Genomic DNA, 18,920 nt, shown 5'->3' with positions numbered 1-18,920 from the left:
CCTTTGGGATTTTGGCTGGGGGATGGGCGAGGGAGATGGTGCTGGTCAGTGCCTTTGTTCCCCATCAAGCTGAGCTCTGCCTTCCGGGGCTCAACAACTCTCCCTCCCGTTGTCCTCTAGCCATCCTGCTCTCAGAGCAGAGCTATTCCAGATGTTATGTCCCGCTGGCAGTCAGAACTCACTCTGTCTGGCCCCTCTGCTTTTGCAAGTCAGTCTCGGGGGCTCTGCCTTGCCAGGAGGGCTTCCCCTCCACAGCTCTGGCTCCCTCCTGCCAGTACGTGACGTGCGCACCACCTCTCTGCCCTTCCCACCCTCTTCTGTGGGCCTTTTGTCTATGCTTGGCTCGAGAGAGTCTGTTATTCTAGTCTTCTGGTGGTTTTCTGGGTTATTTAGGCAGATGTGGGTGGAATCTAAGTGATCAGCAGGATGCGATGAGCCCAGCATCCTCCTATGCTGCCATCTTCCCACATCTTCTTTATCTAATGTTGATGGACATTGGGCAGTTTCGATAATTTGGTTATTATTGACAAGGCTGCTAAAATCATTGGGATGCATGTATCCCTTCAAATTAGTATTTTTGTATCTTTGGGTAAATACTTAGTAGAGCAATTGGTGGATCATAGGCTAGTTGTATTTTTAACTTTTTGAGGAACCTCCACACTATTTTCCACAAAGCTGCACCAGTTTGCATTCCCACCAACAGTGTAAGAGGATTCCATTTTCCCCACAACCTTCCAACATTTTTAATTTCCTGTGTTGTTACTTTTAGCCATTCTGACAAGTGATATATGGTATCTCATGGTGGATTTGATTTGTATTCTCCAGATGATGATTGAAATTGAGCATCTTTTCAAATGTTAGTCATTTGTATGCCTTCTTGGGAAAAACGTCTGTTCATGTCTTCTGCCATTTCTTAACTGGATTTTTTTTTTGTGGTGTTGAGTTTCATAAGTTCTTTATAGATTGTAGATACTAACCCTGTATCCAATATATTATTTGCAAATATCTTCTCACATTCCATCAGTTACCTTTTAGTTTTGTTGATTGTTTCCTTTGCTGTGCAGAAACTTATTATCTTTATGAAATCTGAGTTCATTTTTTGCTTTTGTTTCCCTTGTCTCCAGAGACCTGTATAGTATGAAGTTGCTCCATCCAAGGTCAAAGAAGTTGCTGCCTGTTTTATCCCCTAGGATTTTTGATAATTTCCTGTCTCACATTTAGGTCTTTCATCCGTTTTAAATTTATCTTTGTGTATGGTATAAGAAAGTGGTCCAGTTTCGTTGTTCTGAATGTTGTTGTCCTGTTTTCCCAACACCATTTTTTGAAAGGCATGTCTTTTTTCCACTGGATATTCTTTATTACTTTGTTGCAATTGAGTTGACCATATAGTTGTGGACCCATTTCTAGGTTTTCTATTCTGTTCCATTCATCTATGAGTCTGTTTTTGTGCCAGTACCATACTGTCTTGATGACTATAGGTTTGTAATATAGCTTGAAATCTGGAATCATACTGCTTCCAATTTTTTTCTTTTTTAAGATTGCTTTGGCTATTCGGGTCTTTTCAGTTCCACACAAATTTAGGATTGGTTGTTCCAGCTATGGGAAAGATGCTAGTGGTATTTTGACGGGGATTGCACTAAATGTGTAGATTGCTTTGGGTAGTATAGATATTTTTAACAGTGTTTGTTCTTCCAATCCATGGGACTAGAATCCTTTTCCATTTCTTTGTGTCTTCTTCAATTTCTTTCATAAGTGTTCTATAGTTTTCAGAGTCCAGATTTTTTACCTCTTTGGTTAGATTTATTCCCAGTGATCTTATAGTTTTTGGTACAATTGTAAATGGGATTGATTCCTTGATTTCTCTTTCTGCTTCCTCATTATTGGTGTATAGAAATGCAACAGGGACATCTGGGTGGCTCAGTCAGTTGAGCATCTGACTCTTGATTTCGGCTCATGTCATGATCTCACAGTTGGTGAAATCAAGCCCTGCATTGAGCTCTACACTAAGAACGTGGAACCTGCTTGGGATTCTCTCTCTATCCCATTCTCTCTCTGCCCCTCCCCAACTCATGCACACACTCTCTCTGTCTCTCTCAAAATAAATAATAAAAAATTAAAAAAGATTGAAAAAATAAATGCAAAAGATTCCTGTATTTTGATTTTATACTCTGCAACTTTGCTGAACTCATGTATTAGTTCTAGCATTTTTTTTGGTGGAATCTTTAGGGTTTTCTATATATAGTATTATGTTCTCAGCAAATAGTGAAAGGTTAACTTCTTCCTTGTCAATTTGGATGCCTTTTATTTCTTTTTTCTTTTCTTTTCTTTTTTTTTTTTTTTTTTTTTTGGTCTGATTGCTGAGGTTAAGACTTCCAGTGCTATCTTAAATGGTAATATTGAGAATGCACACCCTTGTCTTGTGCCCGACCATAGGGGAAAGGCTCTCAGTTTTTCACAATTGTGAATTATATTAGTTGTGGGTCTTTCTTACATGGCCTTTATGATGTTGAGTTATATTCTCTCTATCACTACTTTTTTGAGGGTTTTTATCCAGAATGGATGGTGTATTTTGTCGAATTTTTTTTTTATCTATTGAGAGTATCATATGGTTCATATCCTTTTTTTCTTAATGTGGCATAGCATGTTTATTGATTTCTGAGTATTGAACCAGCCTTGTAGCCAAGGAATAAACTACACTTGGTCTTAGTGAATAATTATCTTAATGTATTGTTGGATTAAATTCGCTAGTATCTTGTTGAGAATTTTTGCATCCAGGTTCATCAAGGATATTGGTCTGTAATTCTCCTTTTTAGTGGGGTCTTTATCTAGTTTTGGAATGAAGGTACTGCTGGTCTCAGAAATGGGGTTTGGAAGTTTTTCTTCCATTTCTATTTTTTTGGAACAGTTTGAGAAGAATAGGTAGTAACTCTCCCTTAAATGTCTGATAGCATTACCCTGGGAAGCTATCTGATCCTGGACTCTTGTTTGTTGGGAAATTTTTCATTACTGATTCAATTTCTTTGTTGGTGTGGGTATGTTCAAATTTTTTACATTTCTTTCTGTTTCAGTCTTGGTAGTTTTTATGTTTCTAGGAATTTGTCCATTTCTTTCAGATTGCTCAAATTGTTGGCTTATAATTTTTCATAATATTCCCTTATATTTGTTTGAATTTATGTGGTGTTGGTTGTGATCTCTCCTCTTTAATTTGTGATTTTATTTATTTCTCTTTTTGTTTTGATAAGCCTGGCTAGGGGTTTACCAATTTTATTAATTTTTTTTCGAAGAACCAGCTCTTAGTTCTGTTGATCTGTTCTACTGTTTGTTTGTTTCTATATCATTTATTTTGGCTCTAATCTTTATTATTCCCCTTCTTGTGGTGGCTTTAGGATTTAATTGTTCTTCATTTTAGCTATAAAAGGCTGTAGTGGTGCACTTTAGGTGTAAGGTTAGGTTGTGTATTTGAGGCTTTTCTTACTTCTTGAGGTAAGACAATTGCAATATACTTCCCTGTTTGAATTACCTTTGCAATATCCCAAAAGTTCTGGATTGTCATGTTTTCATTTTCATTTTCCTTCCATGAATTTTTAAAATTATTCTTTAATTTTCTGGTTAAACGATTTATTCTTTACTAGGATGTTCTTTAACCTCCATGTATATGTGGTCTTCCCAATTTTTTTCTTGTGATTGACTTCAAGTTTAATAGCATTGTGGTCAGGAATATCATGGTATCATCTCAGCATTTTTGTGCTTTTTGAGGCCTGTATTGTGACCTAGTGTGTGATCTCTTCTGGAGTATGCTCCATGTACACTCAAAAGGAATGTGTATTTTGCTGCTTTATGATGAAATGACTGAATACATCTGTTAGGCCCATCTGGTGCAGTGTGTCATTCAAAGCCATTGTTTCCTTGTTGATTTTCTGCTGTAAGTGGGGTGTTCAAGTCCCCTATAAGTAGTATATAATTATCAATGAATTTCTTTATGTTTTTTATTAACTGATTCATATATTGGGGGGTTCCACGTTGGTGGCATAAATATATAAAATTCTTAGATATTTTTGTTTGACAGACCCATTTATTATGGTATAGTATCCTCGTTACAGCCTTTCCCTTAAAATCTAGTTTGTCTGATGTAAGTATTGGTACTCTGGCTTTCTCTTGATGCCCATTAGCATGATACGTGTTTCTACATCCTCTTACTGTAAATCTGGAGGTGTTTTTAGGTTGAAAATGGATCTCTTTGCTCAATGTCCTTCCTCGTCAGGGAAATACAAATCAAAACCACACTCAGATATCACCTCACGCCAGTCAGAGTGGCCAAAATGAGCAAATCAGGAGACTATAGATGCTGGAGAGGATGTGGAGAAACGGGAACCCTCTTGCACTGTTGGTGGGAATGCAAACTGGTGCATCCACTCTGGAAAACAGTGTGGAGGTTCCTCAAATAATTAAAAATAGACCTACCCTATGACCCAGCAATAGCACTGCTAGGAATTTACCCAAGGGATACAGGAGTACTGATGCATAGGGGCACTTGTACCCCAATGTTTATAGAAGCACTCTCAACAATAGCCAAATTATGGAAAGAGCCTAAATGTCCATCAACTGATGAATGGATAAAGAAATTGTGGTTTATATACACAATGGAGTACTACGTGACAATGAGAAAGAACGAAATATGGCCCTTTGTAGCAACGTGGATGGAACTGGAGAGTGATGCTAAGTGAAATAAGCCATACAGGGAAAGACAGATACCATATGTTTTCACTCTTATGTGGATGCTGAGAAACTTAACAGAAACCCATGGGGGAGGGGAAGAAAAAAAAAGAGGTTAGAGTGGGAGAGAGCCAAAGCATAAGAGACTCTTAAAAACTGAGAACAAACTGAGGGTTGATGGGGGGTGGGAGGGAGGAGAGGGTGGGTGATGGGTATTGAGGAGGGCACCTTTTGGGATGAGCACTGGGTGTTGTATGGAAACCAATTTGACAATAAATTTCATATATTGAAAAAAAATAATGAATTCTAAAAAAAATAAAATAAAATGGATCTCTTGTAGGCAGCATACAGATGGGTCTTGTTTTTTTTTTGTTTTTTTTTGTTTTTTTGTTTTTTTTTTAATCTACCCTGATACGCTATGTCTTGATTGGAGCATTTAGTTCATTTATATTCAGAGTAGTTAGTGATGGATATGAATTTAGTACCATTGTATTACCTGTAATGTCATTGTTTCTAGAGATTTTCTTTGTTCCTTTCTAGTCTTGCCTTTGGCCTTCTTTCCCACCCTTTAATACTTCTTGCAGGGCTCATTTAGTAGTGACAAACTCCTTTAGTTTTCGTCTGTGGACTTTTTATCTTTCTTTTTACTCTGAATGACTGTCTTGCTGGATAAGAGTATTCTTGGCTGCAAATTTTCACCATTCAGCTCATCGAATATATCATGCCATTCCCTATTGGCCTGCCAGGTTTCTGTGGAGAGATATTCTGATAATCTCACTTGTTTTCCTTTGTATGACTTGGAATTTCTTTGTATTTGCTGCTTTGTAGTTTGCAAATTTTCCTATGATATATCTTGGTGTTGGTTCGGTTTTGCTGATTTTGATGGGCGTTCACTGTGCCTCCTGGATTTGAACATCTGCTTCTTTCCCCAGATTAGTGATGTTTTCAGGTATTGTATGCTCAGATAAACCTTCTGTCCCCTTTCCCCTCTCTTTTTCTGGGACTTCTATGATATGAATGTTATTATGCCTTATGTAGTCTCTGAATTCCTAAATTTACATTGATGATCCAATTTTTTCTTTCCCTCTTTTTTTCAGCTTCATTATTTTCCATAATTTTATCTTCTGTGCCACTTTTTCATTCCCTTGTTTCTTCCATCCTTGTAGTTATTACAACCAGCTGGTTTTGTATGTTGGTTATAGCACTTTTTAGGGGGCTGATTAGTTTTTAGGTCTTTTGTCTCTGGGGTAAGGGTCTCTGTGGTTTATTCTATGCTTTTGTCAAACCCAGCTGGTGTCCTTATGATTGTTTTAAATACTTGTTTAGGCATATTATTTATATATATTTAAATTAAATTTCTGTTCTTTCTTTTGGGATGGATTCCTGAGTCATGGCATTTTGTTCAGGTCTCTTTGCTTTTTGTGTTAGAAAATCCTGTGCTTGGGGCGCCTGGGTGGCGCAGTCGGTTAAGCGTCCGACTTCAGCCAGGTCACGATCTCGCGGTCCAGGAGTTCGAGCCCCGCATCAGGCTCTGGGCTGATGGCTCAGAGCCTGGAGACTGTTTCCGATTCTGTGTCTCCCTCTCTCTCTGCCCCTCCCCCGTTCATGCTCTGTCTCTCTCTGTCCCAAAAATAAATAAAAAACGTTGAAAAAAAATTAAAAAAAAAAGAAAATCCTGTGCTTTATCCTGTTTCCACTAGAGTTGATGTTCTGCAGCACTCCATAATCAGTAGATGTGGTGCAGATGTGGGGTTTGTGTTGCACTAGGGGAGGGGGCCACTGCTTCTCTGGCTCTCAATCATAGTTGCTCTATTAAAAAAATGTACCTTCCACTACATGGCCTCTTTTGTCCCTCTACTTGTGCAATTTGTTTTCAGTCCTCAGATTGATTTCCTGAAGGGGCAGGGGAAGAAGGACTAACCACAACCTGCAGGGAACTTCAGGGGGAAAGCTACAAGAGAGGAGGTGAGTTATTGGTAGAGGAACAAAACCAATTCCAAATGACATCAGGATAGCCTGGAATGGTTGTCCCATTCTCTCTTTTTTTCCACTCTCCAACTTCCCATTGGTGCTTCGCATTGACTAAAACCAATCAAAAGCCAGAAGGGAGGAGAGTCCATTAATGCAGCACATAAAGACCAGACTCACATGGCACAAAGCGGGCGTAGAATAGGAAAAATAATTCTCCATGTGTGATTGATTTTGAATTGATCTTCCTGTATGATATGAAGTTTAAATGGAGGTTCATCCTGTACTCAGAAACCTCTGAATGTTTTGAATTCTGGGAAATATGGCAGAGTAGGAGAACTCTAGTCTCTCTTCATCCCATGGATACTAGAAAAAATTCTCATCAGAGTAAACAAAGCAGAAAAATCACCCAAAGACTGGAAGAATAAACTCCATAACTAAATGTACAGTAGAGGTCACATTTAAGAGGGTAGGAAGGGAAGAGACATGATCAGGGATTAAGCATACTTGCAGGACTCTGCAGAAGGGAGAGATTCCTTGGTCATGGAGAAGGGAGAGAAACAGATGCTACACCAGGGATCCCAAACAGGGAAGGTAAATCCCCATTCAATTTTCCTTTGAAAACCAGAGGATCTAAATTTCCCTACAGCCCACTTTGTGGGTGAGAGGAAACTGAGTGCCTGACCTTAAAGAGGTAACACAACAAAAAGCCCTAGGGTAAGGCATAGAAACAGAAGTTTTAAAGTTGCCTGGGGCTCATGGGAGGGAGAATTATTTACTAATCTCAGAACATGTCAAGGAAAGATAGAAATCTTTGGACAACTCCTCCAGGAACAAGGGATCTGGCAGGCACAATTTCCCTCTCCCAGCCCCCAGTGTAAACTCGGCCACCTGCAAGACTCCCTATCTAACTTATTTGCATTCCTGTCCTTCCCCCCACAGCTGTGTTCCTACCAAATGATCCCTCCTGACAGCTCAGCTCAGGCCAGGTGCTGCAAGATACCACCCACAGAAGAACAGCTATGCAAAAAGCTTGTTAGCATTGCCTTTTGGCTACTGCAGGTGCAAGATCTGGTCTGCAGGCTCAAAAAGCTTGCTAGCATCACTACCCTGTCCCCTGGACTGTGCTTCAGGAGATCCACCCTCTTCAATTTTCTCTTGGACAGATCCCATAAAGGGCAGTGTCACAGGCCTGGCAGTTTTCATGCATCCCCTACAATGGCCTGTACCACTCCAAAAAGACTCCTTCCCAAAGAGAATGAAAGATAACCACAAACAATAGTCAGATGGATGCCCCAACAGTGAACTGGAGGAAAACAACTCATCTGAATGCAGGTACTCCCCACGAACAAAAGATATTCAAAGGACAAAATAGGGAAAGCACTCTGGCAGTTTGATGCTATTGTATCTATAGTAAACACCTGGTCTGACTCAACTCAGGTACAAGACATCCCCAGACTGTCCCACTGACAACACAGGGACAAAACATTGCCCACATGAAGCAAAGAAAGTCATTGCACATAACTGGATTGAAGGAAAAATGGACTCAACCACAACAACACATTGCATGCATCACACATAGGAGAAACTTGTGAAGTGCCAGGTTCTGGTGAATAGGGGACACTGCATTGCAGGGAAGTACAGGACCTTTTCTTCAATAAGGCCATTATTTTCAAGTGCAGGATATGTAGCCACCTCTTCTAAAACACAGAAACAGACACAAATCATTAGACAAATGAGCAGAAAGAGGAATAAGTCTCAAATGAAAGCACAGGATAAAACCAAAGCAAAAGACCTAAGCAAAACAGAGACAAGTAATATGCCTGATAGAAAATTTATTTTTTTTTAATTTTAAGATGTTTATTTATTTTGAGAGAAAGAACAAGATCAGGGGAGGTGCAGAGACAGAGAGATAAAGGGAAAGAGAGAATCCCAAGCAGGTTCCATATTCAGCATGGAGTCTGATGTGGGACTTGATCCCATGACTGAAAGATCATGACTTGAATCAATATCAAGAGTCAGATGCTCAACTGACTGAGCCACCCAGGTGCCCCTGTCTGATAAAGAATTTAAAGTAATGATCATAAAGATACTCACTGGACTTGAAAAGAGAGTGGAGGACATGAGTGAGACACTTAACAATGAGATAAAAAACAGCCAATCAGAGGTGAAGAACATAATAAATGAAATTTAAAAACACTAAATGGAATAAGTAGTAGACTAGATGAAGCAGAAGAATAAGTGACCAAGAAAATAGTGAAATGGAAAGTAACCAAGCTGAACAGGTGAGAGAGAAAAAAATTATACAAAATAAGAATAGACTTAGGGAAATCATCAACACCATCAAGTGTAATAACATTCTCATTATGAGGATCCCTGGAGAAAAAGAGAAAGAAAAGGAGGCATTTTATTTAAAGGAATGATAGCTGAAAATTCCCCAAATATGGGGAAGGCAACAGAAATCCCCCAACAAAATTAACCCAAAGAAGACTACACTAAGAGATATAGTAATTAAGATGGCAAAAAGCAGTGACATAGAATTTTAAAACAGCAAGAGAAAAGAAAGCACTTATATACAAGGGAAACCTCATAAGGCTATTAGCTGATTTTTCAGCAGAAACTTTTCAGGCCATAATGGAATGGCATGATATAGTCAAAGTGCTAGAAAGGGAACATTTGTAGCCAAGAATCCTCTTTTCAGAATAGAAGGAAAGATAAAGAGTTTCCCCCCAAAAAACAAAAGTTAAAGAAATTCATGACCACTGAAACATTAGTTTAAGAAATGTTAAAGGGGACACTGAATAAGAAGGAGAGACCACAAGAAAAAATAATCAAAGTAGGGAGCACAAAAACAGGTATACCTAAAAATAAGTATATCAGAAAATTCAGTCAAGGGACTCACAAAATCAAAGGATGTAAGTATGTCACCATATACCTGGAACCTGGAGAGGAGAGAATAAAAGAATGGGTTCAAACTTAAACAACCATCAACTTAATATAGACCGTTATATACAGAAGATGTCAGATACAAATTGAATGGTAACAACAAATCAAAAACCAATTACAGATATGCAAAAAAATAAAGAGAAAAGAATCCAAATATATCACTAAAGAGAGACAACTAATCATGAGAGAAGAGAGCAAGAGAGAAAAGAACTACAAAAACAACCATTAAACAAGTACCAAAATGGCAATTAATACATGCCTATCAATAATTACTTTGGGGAGCCTGAGTGGCTTAGTCGGCTAAGCATCTGACTTCAGCTCAGGTCATGGTCTCATGGTTTGTGAGTTCAACCCCCATGTCGGGCTCTGTGCTGATGGCTCAGAGCCTGGAGCCTGCTTCAGATTCTGTGTCTCCCTTTCTCTCTCCCTCCCTCTCCCCTACTCATGCTCTCTCTCTCTCTCAAAAATAAATAAATAAACATAAAAAAATAAAAAATAATTGCTTTGTTTTTTTTAAAGTTTTTATTTATTTTGAGAGAGCACGAGTGGGGGAAGGGTATAGAGAGCGAGAGAGAGAGAATCCCAAGCAGGCTTTGCACTGTCAGTGCTGAGCCCATACAGGGCTCGAACTCACAAATCATGAGATCATGATGTAAACTAAAAACAAGAGTCAGATGCTTAACCAAATGAGCCACCCAGGTGCCCTAATAATTACTTTGAATTTAAATAGACTAAATTCTCCATTCAAAAGATACAGGGTAACATAATGGATAAAAAACAAAGACTCAACTATATGCTGGCTACAAGAGACTCATTTCAAATCTAAAGTCACATGCAGAATCAAAATAAAGATATGAAGCAGCATTTATCATGAAAATGGATGTGAAAAGAAAGCTAGAATAGCAATACTTAGATAAAATAATCTTTATTTTTTTCTGTTTTGCTTTTTATTTTTTTTAAAAGTTTTAATTCAAATTCCTGTTAGTTGGGGAGCCTGGGTGTCTCAGTTGGTTGAGCGTCCAGCTTTGGCTCAGGTCATGATCTCACAGTTTGTGGGTTCGAGCCCCGCATCAGGCTCTGTGCTGACAGCTTAGAGCCTGGAGCCTGCTTCAAATTCTGTGTCTCTCTCTCTCTCTGCTCCTCCCCCTCTCATGCTCTGTCTCTCTCTCTCTCCTTCAAAAATAAACAAAAACATTAAAAAAATTTAAAAAAATCCTGTTAGTTAACATACAGTGTAATGTTATGTTTGGGTGTGCAATATAGTGATTCAACACTTCTATACAACACATGGTGGTCATCACAAATGAACTCCTTTATCATCATCACCTATTTAACTCATCCCTCTATCCACCTCCCCTCTGGTAATCATCAGTTTGTTCTCTATAGTTAGGAGTCTGTTGTTTTGCCTCACTCACTCTCTCTCTCTCTTTTCTTCCCTTTGCTCATTTGTTTTGTTTATTAAATTCCACTTATGGATGATCTCATATGGTATTTGTCTTTCTCTGACTGTATAGTCTTTTTTTAATTTTTCACTTGTTTTCATTTTGAACAAATTAGACGTTAAAAAAAGACTGTAATAAGAGACAAAGAACACTATATAATCTTCAAGGGGACAATCCAACAAAAAGACATAACAATTGTAAATATTTATGGACCCAACATGAAAATACCCAAATATATCAAGCAGTTAGTAACAAACATGAAGGAAGCTATTTACTGTAATAAATAACATTAGAAACCTTTAACCCCACTATTATATCAATGGACAGATCATTGAATCAGAAAATTAACAAGAAAAGAGTGGCTTTGAATGACACAGTGGATCAGATGGATTTAATAGGTAAATTCAGAACATTCCATCTTCAAAAAGCAGAATTCACATTATTTTTATAGTGCAAATGGAACATTTCCCAGGATAGGTAACATATTAGGCCCCAAAACAAGTCTCAGGAAATACAAAGAGATAAAGTCATTCCATGCATCTTTTCTGACCATAACACTGTGAAGCTAGAAATCAACCACAAAAACAAATATAAAAAGAGAAACAATACATGGAGATTAAATAACATGCTACTAAACAATGAAAGTGTCAACCAGCAAATCAAAGAATAAATAAAAAATACATGGAGACAAATGAAAATAAAAACACAATGGTTCAAAATCTTTGGGATGCAGCAAAAGCTGTTCTAAGAGGGAAGTTTGTACTATAGAGGCCTACTTCAAGAAGCAAGAAAAATCTCAACTAAAAAGTCTTATCTTATATGTAAAAGAGCAAGAAAAAGAACAAACAAAGTACAAACCAGGAGAAGGAAGGTAATACGAAAGATTAGGACATAAATAAACGAAATTGAAAGAAAAAAATAGTAGCATTGATCAATGAAACCAGGAGCTGATTCTTTGAAAAGATGAAAAAAAGTGATACAATCATAACATACTTATGAATGAAAGACAGTGGTCTGAAATAAACAAAATCAGAAATGAAAGAGGAGAAATAAAAGCGAAAAACAGAAATATAAACAATAGAGAATATTATGAAGAGTTATATGCCAACAAATTAGACAACCTAGAATATATGAATAAATTCTAGAAACACATAACCTCCCAAAACTGAAACAGGAAGAAATAGAAAATTTGAACAGACTGATTATCAGAAATTAAATTGAATCAGAAAAATAAAACTCACAACAAACAAATATCTAGAACCAGATGGCATCACAGTTGAATTCTACTAAACATTGAAAGAAAAGTTAATACCTATTCTTCTCAAACTAGTCCAACAAAATCGAAGAGGAAGGAAAACTTCCAAATTCATTCCATGACATCAGCATTACCCTGATACCCAAACCAGATAAAGACACCACAAAAGAAAAACAACTCCAGGCCAATATCTCCAATGAACGTACATGCAAAAATCCTCAACAAAATATTAACAAACTGAATCCAACAATACATTAAAAGAATCATTCACCACCATCTAGAAAGATTTATTCTTGGGATGAAATGGCAGTTCAATCATTCAATGTGATACATCACAATGAAAGAAATAATAAAAAAATATAAGTTCATTTCCATGAATTCAGAAAAAGCATTTGACAAAAGTACAACATCATTCACGATAAAAACCCTCAACCAAGTAGGTTTAAATGGAAAATATCTCAACACAATAAAGGCCAAATATGGAAAATCCACAGGTAACATCATACTCAATGGTGAGAAACTGAGAGCTTCCCCCTAAGATCAGCAATGAGAGAAGGATGTCCACTCTCACCACTTTTATTCAACATAGTACAGGAAGTCTTAGCCACAGCATTCACAAAATGAAAAGGAATAAAATGCATCCAAATCAGTTAGAAATAAGCAAAACTTTTACTATTCGCAGATGACATGATACTTTATATGGAAAAAACCCATAACTACCCCACCAAAAAAAACTACTAGAGCTCATAGATGAATTCAATAATGTCTCATGTACAGAAATCCTTTGCATTTATTTTTAAAAAATTTTAACGTTTATTTTTTATTGAGAGATAGAGACAGCATGAGCAGGGGAGGGGCAGAGAGAGAATACAGAATCCAAACCAGGCTCCAGGCTCTGAGCTGTCAGCACCTGATGCGGGGCTTGAACCCATGAACTGTGAGATCATGACCTGAGCCGAAGTTAGACTCTTAACTGACTGAGCCACCAAGGTGCCCAGAAATCCATTGCATTTCCATACAACAATAATAAAAAGAAATTAATCAATCCTACTTATGATTGCCCCCCAAATAATAAAATACCTAAGAACACTTAACCAAGACAGCAAAAATCCTGTGCTCTGAAAACTATAAAACATTGATGGAAGACACTGAAGATGACACACACAAATGGAAAGATATTCCATAGTCATGTTTTTGAAGAAAAACTTTGTTAAAATATCCATAATATCCTGGGGCACCTGGGTGGCTCTGTTGGTTAAGTGTCTGTGGATCTCAGCTCAGGTCATGATCTCACAGTTTGTGCTTTTGAGCTCTGCATTGGGTTTCTGCACTGACAATGCAGAGCATGCTTGGGATTCTTTCTCTCCTTCTTTCTGCCCTCCTCTGCTTGTGCTCTCTCTCTCTCTCTATCTCAAAATAAATTAATAAACTTTAAAATAAAATAAATGTCCATATACCCAAAGAAATCTATGGATTTAACGCAATTCCTTTCAAAATACTGGCAGCATTTTTCACAGAAATAGAACAAAGAATCCTAAGACTTGTATGAAACCACAAAACACCCCAAATGGCCAAAACTTGAAGAAGGAAAACAACAGTGGAGGTATCACAATTCTAGATTTCAAGTTACACTAACAATCTCTGGTAAACAAAATGGTATGGTACAAAAATAGACACATGAATCAGTGTAATAGTATAGAAAACCCATAAACAAATCCACAATATATGACCAATTAATCTTTGTCAAAAGAGGTAAGAATATGCAATGGGTAAAGATAGTCTCTTCAACAAATTATGTTAGGAAAACTGGATAGCTACATGCAAATAATGAAACTGGATCACGTTAAGGGTTGCTTGGGTTGCCTGGGTAGCTTGGTCAGTTGAGCATTTGACTCTTGATTTTGGTTCAGGTCATGATCCCAGGGTTGTGGGATCAAGACCCATGTTATGCTTGCTATTCTATCTCTCTGTCTCTCTCTCTCTCCCCTCCCCACTCCTATCTCCCTGCTCTAAAATTAAATTAAAAATAACTTTAAAAAGAAACTGGGCCACTTTTTTTCACCACACACAAAAATGAACTCAAAATGGATTAAAGACCTAAATGTGTGACCTAAAACCATTAAAAACTCTCTAAGAGAGCACAGGCAATACTACCTCTGACATCAGTCCCAGCAACATTTTTCTAGATATATTTCCTGAGGCAAGGAAATAAAAGCAAAAATAAACTCTTGGGACTAAAAAATAAAAACCCTTTTCACAGTGAAGGAAACAATCAACAAAACTAAAAGACAACCTCCTGAATGGGAGATGATAATTGCAAATTACATATCCAATAAAGGGCTAATAGCCAAAATATATAAAAACGTTAAACAACTCAACAGCCAAAAACCAAATAATCCAATTTAAAAAAATGGGGAGAACACGTGAACAGACATTAGTCCAAAAAAGATATACAAATTGTCAATAGACATATGAAAAGATGATGAACATCAATCAACATCAGGTAAATGCAAATAAAAATACAATGAGATATCACTTCACACCTGTCAGAATGGCCAAAGTAAAAAACACAAGAATCAACGAGTGTTTGAAAGTATGTAGACAATAAAGGAATCCTCCCGAAGTGTTGGAGGAATGCAGTCACTGTGGAAGACAGTATGGAGTTTCCTCAGAAAATTAAAAATAGAACTATCTTATGATCCTATGATTGCATTACTGGATATCCACCCTCAAAATACAAAAACACTAATTCAAAGGAATACCAGCACCCTGATGTTTACAGCAACATTATTTATAAAAGCCAAATTATGGAAGCAGCCCAAGTGTCCATTGGTAGATGAATGGATAAAGAAGAGGTGGTGTGTGTGTGTGTGTGTGTGTGTGTGTGTGTAAAGGAATATTACTCAGCCCCCCAAATAATGAAATCTAGCCATTTGGACAACATGGATGGAGCTAGAGATTATAGTGCTAAGTGAAAAAAAACAGTCAGAGAAAGTTAAAAAGCATATGATTTCACTCATATGTGGAATTTAAGAAACAAACAAACAACAACAACAACAAATGAACAAAGGAAAAAAGAGAGACAAACCAAGAAACTTATGCTTAACAATAGAGAACAACCTGATGGTTACCAGAGGGGAGGTGGGTAGGGGGATGGGTGAAATAGATAATAGGGATTAAAGAGTACACTTAATCATGATGAGCACTAAGTAACATATGGAATTGTTGAATCACTATATTGTACACCTGAAACTAATATAACACTGTGTGTTAAGTATATGGGAATGAAAATATACACTTAATAAAAATGAAAAAAAACACATTTCTTTTGCAATACAAAAAACATAAAACAAAACAAAACAAAAAACTCTTTGTTTCCCTTGACCTTGAGGATAGACTAAATTCTTTACTCTGATATTCCACATCTTCTATGATCAGGGTCCAGATCACCATTATTTATTTTTTCTTTGTATTCCTATCTTAGGCAGTATGGCACATTCTCTATGGTTCATTTGTCTCATTTGTAAAATAAGGTACTAATAGTACCTACTTTATAGATTTGTTGTAAAGATTAAAATTGAGTTAATTGATATAAGTAGCACAGTGTCATGCAAATAGTGCTCAACAAATGCTAGTTCTTACCATTGTTACACACAATGTTTACTTCAGACAAGTTTTTTATATGTTTGCTTCATACCTTCATTTTCTACTTTTTACAGATTACTGTAGTCTTCATCTATCAAATTCCTACTGTTTTTTTTTTGTGTGTGTGTGTGGTTATCTCTGGGTGGTAACCTATAAAGGGGATAAAAGACCTAAACACTAGTCATGCTGAAATGAAAAAAATGCAATGAGATTCAAAGCTGACTGGATGTAATGACCACAAAGATGGAAGAAGTTTAGGAATGAATAAGTGATATAGAAGATAAAATTATGGAAAATAATGGAGATGAAAAGAAGAGGGAAAGAAAAATATCACACCATGAATGTAGACTTAGGGAACTTATGACTCCATAAACATAATCACATTCATATTATAAGAGTCCCAAAGAAGAGAGGGAAAAGGGGGCAGAAGACTTATTTGAGGAAATTATAGCTGAAAACATCCCTAATCTGGGGAACTAAACAGGCATCCAAATCTGGGACACACAAAGAACTCCCATCAAATGAACAAAAGCCGGCCAACACCAAGTCATACCATAGTTAAATTTACAAAATATACAGATAAAGAAAATATCCTAAGAGCAGCAAAAGAAGTCCCTAAATTGCAAGTTAAGACAAATAAGGTTAGCAGCATATCTCTCCACAGAAACTTGGCTGGCCAGAAGGGAGTGGTATGCCACTCAACATGCTGAATGGGAAAAATATGCAGACAAGAATATTCTATCCAGATAGGTTGTCAATTAGAATAGAAGGATAGATATAGAGTTTCCCAAACAAAAAATAAAGGAGTTAGTGGCCACTAATTATCTCTGCAAGAAATATTTAGGGGGATTATTTAGGTGGGAAAGAAAGGCCAAAAGATACAAAGACTAGAGAGGAACAGAGAAAATGTCCAGAAACAGTGGTTAAACAAGTAATACAATGACACTATATTCATACCTATCAATAATTATTCTGAATGTAAGTGGACTAAATGCTCCAATCAAAAGACATAGGGTGTGAGGATGGAAAAGAGTCCCATCTATATGCTGCTTAGACAAGGCTCATTTTAGAACTAAAGACACCATCAGATTGAAAGTGAGGGGATGGAGAACCATCTGTCATGCTAATGGATATCAAAAGAAAGCTGAAGAGGTGATACTTATATCAGACAAACTAGATTTTTTAATAAACCAATTAATTAGATTTATTGTCATATCACAAAAGACAGGTAGAGATCTTGAACATTCAGTATGTACTATGTTCTTGGTGACTTATGTACATTATTTATTTTTATTTTATTTTTCTCTTTTTTAAATTTAAATCCATGTTAGTTAACGTATGGTGAAATAATGATTTCAGGAATAGAATTTAGTGATTCATCACTTACATATAACACCTAGTGCTCATCCCAACAAGTGTCCTCCTTAATGCTCATTCCCCATTTAGCCTACCCCTCACCCAATACTCCTCTAGCAACCCTCAGTTTGTTCTCTGTATTTAAGAGTCTCTTAGGGTTTGTCTCCCTCTCTGTTTTTATCTTATTTTGCTCTCCTTCTTCTATGTTCATCTGTTTGTTTCTTAAATTCCACATATGACTGAAATCATATGACATTTGTCTTTCTTTGACTGACTTATTTCACTTAGCATAATACACTCTAGTTCCATCCATGTTGTTGCAAATAGCAAGATGTCATTCTTTTTGATCCCTGAGTAATATTCCATTGTATATATATACCACATCTTCTTTATCATTCACCAGTCGATAGACATTTGGGCTCTTTCCATACTTTGGCTATTGTTGATAGTGCTGCTATTCACATTGGGGTGCATGTGCCCCTTCAAATCTGCATTTTTGTATCCTTTGGATAACCTAGTAGTGCAATAGAACAGTGATAGAATAGGGTAGTTCTACTGTTAATTTTTTGAGGAACCTCCATACTGTTTTCTAGAGTGTACCAGTTTGCATTCCCACTAGCAATACAAAAGTTTTCCTCTTTCTCTGCATCCTTGCCAACATCTGTTGTTGCCTGTGTTGTTAATTGTAGCCATTCTGACAGGTGTGATGTGGTATCTCATTGTGGTTTTGATTTGTATTTCCCTGATGATGAGCCATGTGGAGCATCTTTTCATGGGTCTGTTAGCCATCTGGATGTCTTCTTTGGAAAAGTGTTTATTCAGACAAACTAGATTTTAAACCGAAGACTGTAACAACAAATGAAGAAGACACTATATAATAATAAAGGGGTCTATCCAACAAGAAGATCTAACAATTGTAATTATTTATGTTCCCATCGTGGAACACCCAAATACATAAAACAAATAACAAACATAAAGTGATTAATTAATAATAATACAATAATAATAATACAACACCATACTTACACTAATGGACAGATCATCTTAGTAGAAATTCAACAAGAAACCAGTGGCTTTGAATAACACACTGGACCAGATGGACTTAATATATATATGTATATATATATATGTATATATATACACACACATATATATAACACTTTCAGATCTCAATGCTATGAAACTTGAAAACAACCACAGGAAAAAGTCTGGAAAACCTCCAAAAGCATGGAGGTTAAAGAACACCCTACTAAAGAATGAATGGGTCAATCTCTAATTAGAGAAAAAATTTAAAAATATATGAAAAAAGATGAAAATGAAAACAACAATCCAAACCCTTTGGGATGTAGCAAAGGCAGTACTAAGAGGAAAATACACTGCAATCCAGACCTATCTCAAGAAACAAGAAAAATCCCACATACAAAATCTAACAGCACACCTAAAGGAAATAGAAGCACAATTGCAAAGACACCCCAAACCCAGCAGAAGAAGAGAAATAATAAAGATCAGAGCAGAAATAAATAATACAAAATCCAAAAAAAAAAAACAGTAGAGCAGATCAATGAAAGCAAGAGTTGGTTTTTTGAAAAAATAAA

This window comes from Prionailurus viverrinus, chromosome X (assembly GCF_022837055.1).
Source record: "Prionailurus viverrinus isolate Anna chromosome X, UM_Priviv_1.0, whole genome shotgun sequence".
Lineage (NCBI taxonomy): Eukaryota > Metazoa > Chordata > Mammalia > Carnivora > Felidae > Prionailurus > Prionailurus viverrinus.
This window is presented reverse-complemented; position numbering follows the sequence as displayed.